General features: G+C 39.8%; 1 long non-coding RNA gene across 1 annotated transcript in view; it reads right to left on the bottom strand.

The window, feature by feature from the left end:
* Positions 1-626: 626 nt before the first annotated feature.
* LOC116659717 overlaps positions 627-14854 on the bottom strand; it is a 108790-nt gene continuing 94562 nt past the window's right edge. The window contains exon 3 of the long non-coding RNA XR_004315064.1: positions 627-1968. This is a non-coding gene — a long non-coding RNA (uncharacterized LOC116659717). The remainder of the gene's footprint in view (positions 1969-14854) is intronic.

Below are 14854 nucleotides of genomic sequence, written 5' to 3'. Positions count from 1 at the left end.
CTCAGAGGTTGGGGAGTATGGCCAAGGAACTGGAATCCTGAGTGAGGCTCCTAGAAGTAGAACTTGAGATCAGAAGTCCAATCATATGAATCTGGCTGGATTTTTGGGAAGTTGACTCAGGAGTCCAAATAAAATAGAGACACCAAAGAATAGTGAACAGGTTGCAGATCAGGAGGGATCAGCCTGGGGATGCCACTTTTTCCAAGTCAGGGACTAACTTAATGCTTTCAGCCCCTTAGGATAAGATTTCCTGGAACAGAATCTACAGTCAAAGGAGATTGGTAGGTGTAACTATGGGGAAGGTGGGACAAAAAGGAAGTGAAAGGCATTGAGGAGAGGGCTCTCCAGAGCATGCCCAACTCTGAATTTCCTTAAATGCAATTTGCAAAGTAATATTGCAGGTATCACCACCACCTAGCATTTCAGTAAGTACGTACTATGTGCCGGGAACTGTGCTGAGTGTTTCACGTGTATCATCTCTTTATTCTTCCCAGCAACCTTGTAGTTAAGTTTCTTTCATCACTGAGAAAATTTTCAAAGAAGTAACGTGCTCAGCAGAAGAGCTAGAATTCAAATCCAGATGTGTTAACTGCTGATTAACAGAGATTAATTACAGATGAGTTTCCCTAAAATTTGCTCATTTGTATTAAATCACAATAGTCCTTCCTGAAGTACTTTTCTTTATTCCTTTCCACTTGTAACTCCAGTTTATGAAGAGATATGAAAAACCATACAAATATACTCACATTCTCTGTCCCCCTCTCGCATTGCTGTTATCTACATACATAATTTGTATCTATGTATGGCTAAAGCAGCAACAGTTGTTAAACTATACAAACACTGAGCTCCTATTCTGTTTTAAGCATTTAGTAAGACAGTGTGAAAGATTCAAGCCCATAGGAAACATTCTCCCTGGGCTCAAGGAACCTTTAATTCAGTTGGGACAGTAAGACAAATGCCATAAGAATGTGATGAAAGTCATATGTATCACATGCTATGCAGTCAGGCCAACAACATGCTATGAGAGTCCAGAAGAGGGAAATCTCCCTTTGATAATTGGGGATGACTTCATGAGCAAGGGAACCATTCAGTTAGGTCTTCCTACCGGTCCGTAAAAATCAGCTGACTCGAGTTTTTACATTTTTACTGGGAGTGCCTAAGACACAGTAGGAGTCAATACGTTTTGTATTAAGAGGATAAGCCAGCGAATGATATTTGTTGACCACTTAGTTCTACTTTTGTAACAGATTTATGACTACACACAAATCATTCCCTTTGTATGACTGTTACATATTATTTAAAGGATAATTACATTTACTACCAAGCCTTTGAATCCAATCACCCTCTAATATTTGTGGTTATTGTAAGGGACTCTCAAAAAAGGCTGGAAATGGAAAACTAAAAATACACTTCGACATGGAAAAGAAACTCAAAGTGTTTTGAATTACACTCATTAAGCTGTGCATATCTCTGTTTTTCCAGAAGCAGAAGCTTGCAGAATCTTGTCAAGAAGCAGTTCTTATCCCACTGAAAGGGACTCAACAATGTTCCTTTCATCTTTAGGGATCCAATGTTAGGGTTTCATTCTCTATTAATTGTAAATAGCGTCAATCTTCTAGTCTTCCTCCTACAAGGCAGTTGCATTACTTATCTATTTCTGTATAACAAATCACCCCAAAAGTTACCAGCTTAAAACAACCAACATTCATTATCTCAGTTTCTGGGAATTGGGAATTTGATGGCAGCTCAGCTGGGTGGTTTCACATCAGTATCTCTCACGACACTGCAGTCAAGATGGCAGCCTGGGTTGCTGTCATCTGAAAGCCTGTCTGGAGCTGGAGGATTTACTTCCAAGTTGTATCACCTGTTGATAGGAAGCCTCAGTTTATCACTGGTTGGTGGTTGCAGACCTCAGTCTCTTGCCACGTGGACCTCTCCATGAGGCGCTCAAAACAAGGAAACTGGCATCTTTCAAAATAAGTAATACGAGAAAAAGAAAGAACAGTGTTAAAGCCTGCCTTTTTATGACCTAGTCCGTGAAATTGCATGCCTTTGCTTTCACTGTATTCTATTTATTAGAAATGAATCACTAAGTCCATCAAAAAAGGGGAAGAGAAACAAAGAATCTGTTGAGATTTGTTTAGAACCACACAGTCACATATTTATATTTGTCTCTATACATCCTGCTTTAGAATATGAGTGATTTTTTTTCTTTGAAAAGAATGATGTGCAATTTGATTTATATCCGTGTCCATACTGCAAATGGATTGGTGTGGTAGTATTGGATTCTTTTGAAGAGTATTTTAAGAAAAAGACCTGTGTGAAATTGATTGTTTTCTAAAATAAGAGCTATCATCTGTTGAGTGCTTATTAGATGTAAATCGTTTTATGGATATTATTTAATGTTCACAAAGACCATTTGATGTAGGGAAGATTATCCCCATTTACAGATGATGCAGCAAGATTAAAAATAGCTAGTTATTGGCAGACCAGGATTCAAGCCCATGTGTGTCTAACGCCAAAGTCTCCCCATGACACAGGGCACACGTAAGGAAATGGCCAAGATTCCTGATCCCCCAGCCTGACTCGCAGTGCAGCTCTCCTCACAGTCACTGCGGATCAATCCTGCTGGCTCAGGAGAAGACACTAAGTTGCAGTCTCTGGGTCCCAGGCTTCCTTTCTGTGGTACGAGGGGTTGACTTCCCAACTGTCTTGTGTTTTGTCCATTCCTCTCCCCGCCCCCCACCAATATAAAACAGAACAATGAGAGAGCACTAGTGGAACAGGGACTAAAATTTATATTCTGGGAAGGCACAGAGAGCTTTGTGGACTTAAAATATTTGACAAGTATCTTTGAGGGCTCCATTTGATTCTATAAAATTCCCTTCACATTTCTGTTTGGACTTTGGGATTGAGATTAGTGTTTCACTTGATACTCAGTCCTACTGCCAAAATGAAATGCTGGCCGCCTTCTTGTTTTTAAAACAAATCTGTACAAATTACTGAGCCATGTAGAATTTCTACCTGTGTTAATAAACCGATGACCTAAAATTGGAGAGGGAGGCATGGTATGTATTTCATTTGATCTGTTGGCTGGTGAAGGCAGAGAATCAAGTTTATGAGATTCAAATTCACATTTTGCTTTCAATCAACTTTTCTCTAAGTCTAGAGAATATTTTTTTCCACTTTCAAATTTTCCACATGAATAGATTTTGGAGTAGTCTATGCAATCCATTCTATGACAGGTTGACAGGGATGGAAGCCCTTGAGAGGCATAAGCTCTCTGAGCTGCATGTGGTCTGTAATGTTCCTCTGTTGATTTAGCTCAGGGAGAACTCAGTTTATTCAGCATCAGCATATGAGTATTAGTCGACTGTAGCTCCTGCTTCATTTGCTCATGTAGATGGTGTTCTATTTTAGACCAAGGGATATAAGTGCAGATTTGAAGATATTATATAAGTGGTGAATATTTTTATAGCAATCTTTTTATGTCTTTAGGGATTGAATTCTTTTAGAAGGTAGATTTAGCAAAAAGCTGAAATATCTTAGAAGTTGAATACAGCAGTAAAAAAAATTAGTCTCAGAGATTGAAGTAGTATAATTATTTGACTTTTTTTTAAAATAAAACAATTACTCTATCCTCAGATCTATGAAAGTATAAAAGAAATTTTCTTCTCAGGAGATGGCTAGAAATCTAAACATTTCTGAGGGAATATTTAGGAAAGACATTGACTGGGTATTTCTTTCCTACATCTTTCTGGCTCTAATCCTTTGTTTAAATTTGTAATTTCTGAAGAAATGGGCCAAAAAAGATTTTATCTGATATAGCCAAATAACTGAAGCCAAACTTGGATCTTTAATTAAATTATTCAAATACTTCCTGAAATTTCTCTTGTCACTGAAACTAATAATGAAAGAAAAAAACATTCAGCTATGTATTGGGGATGGCAGAGAGTTTCTGAGATACAAAAAAACATACAATGTCTAGGGTTTTGGATATTCATTCATTTATTTATTCAACAGTTTTTCGACTACCCACTACGTATGCACCAGGCAGTGTTCTAGGTACTTGGATTCAGCAGTTAAAAAAAAAAAAAAGACAAAATTCTGTGTTCTCTTAGAGCAGAACATCTGGAACTCTGAAGGGACTCAGATGGACACCCTATGGAGTGTCTTGGTGAGGCCTTACATTATGGCTTTAGTATGTGTAGAGACATGTGTGAACTTGATTTATGTTTTAGATGTCTGTGAGGCAAGAAGTTCCCAGAAATTTTATCCCAATGGGAGCAACCAATGATAAGGATTTGCTGCTGCAATTTATTGAAACAGAGAGATCATTGTCAATGGCCTGTGAGTCTGCAAAAATGTGCAGAGAGGGCAAATTTGGTTCGGATGTTGAGAATGAAGATGTCACACATGCAACAAGAGGAAAAGCTTATCACCCAGATAGTGGGACTATCCAGAATGGCTTAAACAAAAGAGGGACAAGTGCCTTTGGTTTTTATTGTAGTTGGAGTTGGGGCTGGGATAAAAGATGCGTGGAGTTTGTGTGGTTTGAACTTCCTTTCTTGTGCCAGAGGCTTTCTTATGGGCTCGCCTAAATTTGGGGCAAGACAAAGGGGAGGAGGTATGGGGTTTGAGAGCAGTCAGGTGTCAGACAGGAAAATGAAGTCGGAATCTTTATTATAGTATGTTCATCATAATTTCGTTTATATTGAAAGAATTAGAATTAACCTGAATACGCAAGGAGAGCATTGAGTGAATTTGTAGATCCATGCAATGGGATATTGTGAAGCTAGAAATATTGTTAGATGAGGAAATTTAGTTATGCAGTATAATTCTATTTTAGTGTATATCCAAACACACATCTAAACATATATATACACACATACATTTAGAGGGAATGCACCAAAATTTTAACAATGTTTACTTATGTAGGATTACAATGCTTTTTCATTCTGATTTTGTTTATTTGAATTTTCTTTTAGTGCAACTTATGTGTGTAATTTTTTTTTTAAATAGCGTTTTTGTGTGGAAGTAGTTCTTTCTTAAAACCTTTGGTTTAATGTCATTTCTAGCCATGGGGGCACATGTAGAGTTGAGGTGAGAGTTGACTTTACTGCATGTGGATTTGGTCCTGCTGCCTGTGTATTTCATCATTTTGTTGGTCTTGTTTAAAGATGATCCAGATGGCCAAAAATGCTATGTTGTGTAGCTTTGCTGCATGGTCTGCTTAATTCTGATTTACCATGGTTCAGAACATCTTGAATTACTTTTGTATTTATTTTGTAACTTTGTAAAACCCCCAAATTTCAGAGGTAGAAAGATACGGTTTACTATGGTAAATTACCTTCCCCTCCACTTTTTCAGTGCCTTGCCTAGAAAATAACATCTTTATAATAAAATTAGTGAATTCTGATAATGGCATATGGTGAGAATTTGGTCCATGATAATGATTATTTCATTAGTAAAGTGTGTAACTTGTAGAGGATATGGATACTTACAGCATAAATGAAGTACAATAAATGAGGTTAAGTAAAAACTACCCTAAAAAGTATCCAAATGTTGCATGTTTGAAAGCAGCATTGCTTTCTAGTGATGAAAATGAATTACTCTCGTAAAAAAGTAAAGATCATTAAACGTGTTAATGCTTAATCATAATTACTGGAAAGTGTATATGTTTAAAAGTTGCTTCAGTAGGCCATCTAAAATTAAGACGTCTTTATTATGTGGCATTTACTTTCATTATCAGAATATTAATTAAAGATATAACAAAGTCCAGTGGGTAATACTGTAGAGTTTTCTAATCTGAAAAAAAGAGGGTTCATTGGATTAAAAACTGGTGGCAATACTGGCATTATCACATTCTAATTATTTTAGAATTGGTAATTTACATAATGTATATTTTACCATTTAAATACACTAATCCATAAATCAGAAAACCTATTTTCCCATCGCCAAATATAAGGAATTTATATAATGTAGTTTCCAGAGAGGTGAGCTTTATAAAACTGGGAGAAGTACACTCATTACTTGGCTATTATGTGCCACACAGCCTGGGTCTTTACCCGTATCATTCATCTATTCCTTGCTTTTTAAAAATTGATTACTCTAACAACTTTTATTAGCGTCCATTATGTGCCAGCCTTGAATTAGGGGTCCAGGTCTCTTCCTTGGTGGAATTTATACCTGTTTATAGAATTTCAACCTTACTACAAGTCTTCAAAGAAAGTCTCTGTAGTTGACCGATGGGCACAGGCTGTCTGTCCTCCACTTTGTTTTCTCAGCCTCCCTCATAGCTGAGATGTGGGCACCCTGACCTCAGAATTTGAGTAGGAAGAACAGGTCCTAATGAAGTGCAGGTCACCAGGAAAAAAAAAAAATCTATGCTTGTGACTGATGGAAGAAGCAGTGGGGATGGAAGGAGAAATCCATTCTCCCGAGGTGGCACAGCCTCCTACAGGCAAGCTGAGACGTCTGCCAGTGGTGGCTACTGCGGAGCTGGTCAGCCTCTGAGCCTGGTTCTCTGCTCTTCCCTGAGATCCTCTGGACCACCCATTACATCCTTCAAATAACGTCTTGCGTTTTTTGTTTTTGTTTTTGGCTAGAATCAGCTAGAGTCAGTGTGTCTGTTGCTTGCATCTAAGAATCTAAGTCATTTGATAGTATTCATCTTATTTTATCAAAGAGGAAACATCATCAGAAGAGGCTGCGAAGCCCATGCTCTTGTTAATGTCTCCGGCTGCAGAGACAGCCTCTCTTGCCAGCAAAGCGACTTCCGGGTTCAATTTTACAACTGGCTGGGAAGCCACTCAAGGCTTAGTAGAGCCCACTGCCCTTCTGCAGCCGCACCTCTAACGAGGGCAGGAACAGGACTGTCATCCTGACTCGGGTTTTATCTGTGGTGCTGAAACAATCTTCAATTCGTTCAATTCAGTGAGAAAGACTACAAAAAAAATGGCTGTACGGATAACGCTCAGCACCGTGAAAGTGGCTAAGTGGACTTACTGCATATTTTAGTTTTTGAGGCCATTGTTTTGCTATAAAGTGTAAAATAACAGTTTGTAAAGTAAAACCTGGTCATCTATCAGAACGGGCAAGGCCGTCTGAAGTGTGACAGGGCTGGCGCTGGGGCTGTGTTAACACGGCTCATTCCGCACGCTCCTGCTGTTATGTAGAACATGCTCCTGAGATTTATGTTTGTTTTGAAGTTAATTAGCCCAACGTAAACCTTATGGGCTTTTGATTAATTGGTTTCACACTGGCGGACTCCGGCGCGCATGCGTGATCTTAACGCAGATGCAAACTGGCCAACCGTTCAACCGCGGGGCTGGCGGGGCTGGGAGGGGGTGGCTGGGGGGTCTCGCCGTAAGAAGCCACTCCGTTCTCTTTGTTCTCAATTGTCTCCAAACAAAAACCTGAGTACGTTTTACAGTCTCAGAGGGAAAATTTGTGTTCCATAACCCACATCGTGATTTCATGATGTATCATGTTTCACGTTGGAACTCATTTCTGACAGTTAACAGTATTTTTTTTTTTTTTTAACAGTCTCAGGGTGTATTTTGTAAAATTCTGATGGTTATGTCTCTTTTTTGGGTACCCGAGCCCTATGCGAATAAAAGCTCAGTTTGTCAGATTGCTTCCTCACCCCTTCTCTTTCCCAAATTGACCACTTGGCCTTTGGCGCAGTCCGAAGTGTGGGGACGTAGTGAAGTTTTCAGCCTCGAAGTCCCAGAGTTGTTTTCTGGGTCCTTTTTGGGCTCTGCTTCGTGATGACTCTTCTCCGTGGGGTCACTGCTTGACCTGCTGGCCTTCCTGCTGAAGCCCTTGGCTGGGTTTTCTCCCACCTGCCACCCCGATCCTCCTTTCCTTCCCCTGCTTCCGCCGCCCCATTGCCTGAACTCCCCTGCTCTGCCCTCCCTTCTCTTGTCTTCTCCTAAGTCCTGATTTCCAGAAGGAACCAGTCCACGCCAGTCCTCCCTGTCCTCCCTACGCAGTGCACATAATAACCTTTGAACACCGTCTGCACCATGCTGGGGTAGCTGACAGGAGTTCTAGAAGGATGAGCCCAGGCAGTGCTTCTCCTCCATTGCACATTGCACTGTGTTTACTGTGGGTCTGCTTCCACAGGACAAAATGGGAAACCAGGCAAAATGGGAACTCTTGGGTTTTCCCCTCAACCTATCAAATATGCCTCCAGCCCCAACCTAAGATTTCGACTTCTAGTGGGGAGGAGATTTTCCTCTTTCCACCATCTTCCAGGCTTGGAATAGACTTCTTTCTTTTTCCCAAGATGACATCTTTCCTGTCACCTTCTCTGGACCTTAATAGTTGGTCAAATTACAATCAAAGAAATTGGCTTATTTTAAAAGAAGTTCCCCAAATTTTATGCTCTGTGTATATTGGCCTTTAGTTCTGTTGTCCTTGTATGTATACATAATATTTTTCTATACCTTGTAGTTAGAATTTAATGACATATACACACCATTCTTTTGGGGAAGTATGTAAACATAAACACTTAAAAGAATTTTGGAAAAAAGGATGCAGGAGTCCATTGGAAAGCCATAGTCACCTGCATTTCTCTTCCTTAACCCCCAGCCTGTTCCCCAGAAGAAACCATTTTTATCCTTTTATATAATTTCTATTTACATTTTTCTGGTCATTATCATTATACCACTAGGCAGTACATTGTCATTGTGAGGAGGGGAGCTATTAGCCTGCAGGGAACTTCTCCACTCCACCTGGAGGTGAGCTCAGAGGAGAGCCCAGGGGTTACGGGCTGATGCAGAAGTTGCATCTGTGACACTGTCTCTCTGTGACACTGTCTCTGCAGACTTAGAACCATCCATTTCTTACTGAGAACTCATTACATACTAAATGCATGAGTATGATTAAATTTGCTATAGCATTTGAATTAAGCATGCCCGATTATTTGCAGATGTCTTAAAATGTCAAACCACAACATTTATAATGAAGATTACATATATATAATAGGTATGTATAACCGATAAATTGAAAGCATGACTCATGGGATATGATCAAAGCTCTGTCTCCCAGTGCCCCTTTCAACTTTCTTCAGTAGAGGGAAGACTTTCCTCACCTACTCAGTAGAGTTCTTGAAGTAATAAACTGTCCCAGAGTAAATTTATGTTACAAAACAGTCACAATTGAAAAATTCAAAGCATGTGTCCAGTTAATTAACACTTCAGTCTTTATTCAAAGAGATGTCTTCTCGCCTTCCTCCAGCTAAGGCCTGGGGTGTAGTGATCACCAACAGGCTTGCTTTCTTATTCTGTCCTCCAGGGCATGTTCTGTCTATCCCGGCAGTGATCAGGCATGGGGAGAGAGGAGAGGTCATGGGATGCAAACATTGGCTGGATGCCTTTGTGCCGTCTGAACTTGGCCTGGTTAAAGCCTGCTCTTCCTCTTGCACTTCTTTCCTTTGGCTCTTTTGAGAATCCCAAGAGGGGGACCTCTTACTTGCTGTTCCCTTGACCCAGAAGATTGACTGTCTACTTTGCCTAGTGACTTGAATCTCCTTCTACAGCTAATAGGAACTTGCTTCTGTCTCTAGCTTCTTGCTGTAGGATCTCTGCCCCTTCTAGAACAGACCCAGGGTGACCCCTCAGTGGCTCTGTGTCACTTATAGCACATGGGAAACACTCATGCATTTCTTTCCCCAACAAACTCTGGGGATGCAGCTCAGTGATGAGGAAACTCCTGGCTCTGCCACCAACATATGAAATCAGCCGGTCTTATACCTTCAGTTTTCTCCCTGCATAGAACATTCTCCAGCCGATGGCCAAACATTCTTCCGTCTTCTATCCCCGCTAGCACCCTAGTTCACTATGCTTCCAACTTCAGGGTTCACAGATTAAGCTCTCTGCAGGGTCTAATTGACTCCGTCCCCCGCAGAGCTTGAGATAAGGGGCCCCATTTCACAGTCTTCCCCCTTAGGGAATAGGTCCTCTAGCATTATGTGGCACTCTCCCAAACTCCTCTTCACACAGGGATTTCTTCATATCCTACCTCCTTTCCACCCTGGCCTCCTTTACATTCTTCATCTGGCCATGATGTCTGAAGAGTCATGGACCAAGTTTTGACTCTTGTTTTATAAATTCTGTATTTTTGTTTGGCATTTCACCTTTGTAAATTCTATTATCATTTTTTTAATCTTCATAATCCATTTAAAAGTGAAACTATAACACTTTGTCACATTTTTTTCCATTCAGGTTATTGATCTTTCTTAACACAGCGAGTTGATTATAGTTCACTAGCTTGTAGCTTTTAGTCTCAGTTCATCCCTTGTCCTGTTTTCCTTTATCTGCAATATTTAGAACTCTTGGCATTCTAACTTAAAGAAACCACCTAAAGTTGGCTTATGGGACTGGTCATGATGACAGTTCTTTCATGGAAGTAAAAAGCAAGAATGCAGCCTGGGCTTGGGGTGGATTCGAGCCAGAAGGTTATCACCTAGGGAGCCTAGAGAATATGCTCATTCTGTTCTATTTATACACAGACACATATACATATATGTGTGTATGTGTATGTATGTATGCATGTGTATAAGTATGTGAACATAGTTTTTTCCTCTCTCCCTCCAGACAGTCTGACTGGCTTTGTTATCACCACCTGTCAGGGAGAGAAATGGTCACTGATGATGCTCTAGTTCATTTGTTACAATGCTAGTTGCAAAGAGAGACTAGTGCTCTTATTTCTAGGAAGTGGATCCTGATTGGCCCATCTTTGGTCAGGTGTTCATTTCTTGTTCCCATAAAGAGGGGTGGTAGCAAAATAAAAGAAACATTGTTATGGCTTCATCTGCCCATTTAAAATTTTTATTAGTGTATCAGTGTTTAAAGGAATGACCCATGGTTTCATCAAGCAGACCTGGTTTGTGAAATGAATAGATAGATGAATTTCACCAATTAGGTCTACTTATATTTTATGGAAAAGAAAGGAGAATATCTTTCCTCTTTCTGCAAGACAATATGCCAGTTATTTGTAGAATAGCCTTATTTCCTCCATGATAATCACAAATAATAGCAGTTTTGGAACTTTCAGTACCCTTTGTGCCTTCGTCTAGATTGTGCTATGATATCCTGAAATAAATAATACATGACATAATATTTGTTCAAACCATCATGTTGGGTCTCATTTGCTTTTAAGATACAAAATTTGTGGCTCACTATAGTCTTTTTTTATTGTGGTAAAACATAGAATATATAACATAAAATTTGCCATTTTAGCCATTTTAAGTGTACAGTTCAGTGGTGTTAATTACCTTCCCAATGTACGAACAAACATCACCACTATTTCCAAAATTATTCATCAACATAGTCTTTTATTTGACCAGTTTCCCAAGGCCTGGTTTCTATAAACTGGTTACTAAGTCTTCACACCCACTGCACTCTTTCTTTTTTTAACTTAAATAAAGGGATGTATATTTTGTTCTTCTAATTGTTACTGATTTTCACACCTCACATCAACCTGCCAAGATTACTTTGAATTTTTAAATCATATAGTCTGCAGCCTCTTCAGACTGGCTTCTTTCACTTAGTAATTTACAGTTAAGTTTCCTTCATGTCTTTTCATGGCTTACTCATTTATTTTTGGAGCTGAATAATATTCTGTTGAATGCATGTACCACAGACATTTATCCATTCACCTACTGAAGGACATTTTGTTTGCTTCTAAGTTTTGGTAATTATAAATGAAGCTGCTTATTAAAAGAAAAAAAAACCCACAGTGAATTGGGGTTGGTGAACAGCAAATACGTTAAAGCTGGCCCCTTTAACATCTATGATAATTTTTCTTGTTGAATTAGCTGCCATCTAATTGTCAATGTAATTACTGAATACCTTTTAAATACTAGTTTCTATTGCTGCTGTAACAAATTGCCACAAACTTGATTGCTTAAAACAACAAAAATCTATTGCTCGTAGTTCTGTAGGTCAGAAGTCTGGAATGGGACTCACTGGGCTAAAATCAAGGTATCTGCAGGGTTGCATTCCTTCTGGAGGCGCTAGGGGAGAATCAGTTTCTTTGCCATTTCCGGTGTTTAGAGGTCACCCACATTCCTTAGTTCCTGCCCCTCTTCCCTCTTCAAAGACAGAAATGGCTTTTTGAGTTCCTTTCAGGCTGCATCACTCTGACACTCACGATCTTGCCGCTTTCTTTCACTTACAAGGACCTTTATGATTACGTTAGATCTACCCGCATCACACAAGATAATCACCCTACCTCAGGATGCTTAAGCTAGTCACAGCTGCAAAGGCCTTTTTGCTGTGTAAGGGAACAGAATCACAAGTTGGGAGGACTGGGACATGGATATCTCTGTGGGGCCATTATTCTGCCTACCACAGCTTTCATTTGTCTACTTTTCTCTCCTGACTTCTCTGTATGTTGTACTTGACCCTATGCCTAATGTTTCTTTTTTTCCTTCCTCTTTTCATGGCTACTTTAGCTGGTCACCTACATCTTACACAGACAAAAATGATATTCCAGTGCTTTAGTCTATTCTGCCATTACTTTCTTGATGCCTTCAGGAGCTTACTAAGTATTTATTGGATGGACTTGTAGGTGAAAGATTACATACCAAACAGATCTTGAGAATGTATGTTCTTGCAAGTTGATGAGATCTCTAAAGGAGCAGAAAGTTAACGAGATAAAGGGATGGATATGAATAAGCTAATTTAAGAGGGAGCATTCTTATTAGGAAAGGAAGGAGATATGGGTTGTATGATGACAAGGAAAAGTGGTATCTTGGAAGTGAATGAAAAATGATACTCTTTGATTATGTGATTTTTCCCAAAATTAGTCAGTGAAGGAACCAACAAAAGTATCACTAATGATTTTAGCTATGAATAAAAGCAGGAAGGTCAGACAAATGAATAATAATGTACCTTTATATGGGTAGTAAAAATAAAAATAATGGCTATCATAGTTGGAAACTTAGTATGTGACAGGCATTGGGTTGAGTCCCTTATATATACAATCATAATAATAATCCTGCCAGCCTAGGTTCCTTTGTAACTGGGAGACTGAGAACTAACCAGACGATGTGAGTTTCCCAAAATCACACCAGCAGTAGGTAAATTGGATTTAAACCTATGTAGTTCATTTATACCCTACAGCCTCCTCATTATATCAGACATTTCAAGACTCCCCACTAATTGCCCTCCTCCCTACTTTTTCCTCCCTACAACCATGCAGATAAAGACATTAAGGCATGGTGAGATCGAGAGACTCTGCCACGGCCACCCAGTTTTTGACAAGGATTGAACTTAGAGTCCAGGTCCTCTGCTGCCTGTCCAAGGACAGTAGGTCTTAGGTATCAGCAGGACAAAAAAAAAAAAAAAAGAAGAAAACTGAAGCGGTGAGAAAGGAAATGAAGTAGAAACGTGGGAAAAAGCTAAGAAGGGAAAGGAAAAGAAGTAATTTAAGGTTGAATAAAACTTAAAAAGTATTCACAGTGGACAGGGGCAGATGCTGCTCTGTTTCCCTGCTACATGCCTGGAGTACTTACATCCTGTTCAGCTGAACAAAATATTCCTGAGCTCCCAGTATTTCCTGTTCTTTTCCAGTGGGCTGAAAGCTAAGCTGTGCTGTTTTTACATACTCATGAGTCATTGATAATGACCAAGCTGTACGGTCAGGCAGGGGGTCATTTAAAATCAGACTATTAAGGGCATACTCTTAAGGCGCGTCCCTCAAGGAAACAAATTGGCATTACCTTGACCTTGGGTTAAGGGCGGTTAGATGGACATGCATTTGGATGCTGTCTTCCTTTAGATGGCACCTGACAGTCACACTGATTAGTAGAGCTGCTCTAACCTCGTCTTTGCTTTGAAGTTGTGTTTCTCTGCTCCTGGGTTCACCTTTGGTGTGAAATGATGACTCCTCAATTCCTGAGAGTTCATTGCTCCAAAAAAAGACAAACAATCTGGCTCATCCTCAAGGCTTAAAGACATGAGGACCCCAGGAAGGGGGTAGTTAAAGGATGTAAAACTTTTTCTCCCTTTGGAATATACATATGGATAGGTACCCCCAAATTGCTTCTTAGAACTTCCCCAGGAAGTAGCCCAGAGAGAAAACTTTTCAAAAAAATTGACAAAATATTGCCCATTCCCTTGATGGGAGGACCTAAATTTAACATGCTCCTGTAATCAGGGTGTAGATGGAGAGACAAACCTGTATCTCTTCCAGATAACCTCTCTTTCTTACAAGCTAGCAGTGGTTCCTCAGCAGGCCTCTCCTAGTGCCACCTCGCAGGCAGTTGGCATCAGAGGATAGACTGTTTCTCTTGCCAGCAAGACCAGATAGGATGGTGATCTCAGCCCCTGTCTAATTCCTTTATAAATGCAAGAGGTGGCCAGAATCTAGGTCCCTTTCCAGGAATACAGTCCACAGTGTTTATCCATCATTGATTCTTGCACATCCCTCTATGGGTGATGAGAGGGGGACAATCTAGGCTTAGTCCTATGTCTTTAAGACTGTCGAATTTGCCCTCATTCCTTGGATGCTGATGATGGTCTCGTGATCTTTCAAAGACTCTATCTTAAGGTGAGAAATAGGCCATTTTTAGTTTCTGATCCCACAAGTCTATTGGCAATAGTCCATTTGAAATTCTCCACATTTAGCTCATCTCTACCTAGGTCTAGCTCCCTAAAAATCTGAAGAGTTTTCCTATGGTCTGGGTGGGTGAAGGTCAAGGTGGTGGGAGTCAGGGAAGATATGATTTTACTCATGACACATGATCCTAAATCCACGCTAGAGGTTCTCCAGTGGAAACATGAGAGCTAAATCTGGTCTATTATAACCAATATATAATGTTTAATTTTTAAACTTAAAT

This window comes from Camelus ferus, chromosome 25 (genome assembly GCF_009834535.1).
Source record: "Camelus ferus isolate YT-003-E chromosome 25, BCGSAC_Cfer_1.0, whole genome shotgun sequence".
Classification (NCBI taxonomy): Eukaryota; Metazoa; Chordata; class Mammalia; order Artiodactyla; family Camelidae; genus Camelus; species Camelus ferus.
This window is presented reverse-complemented; position numbering and strand designations above follow the sequence as displayed.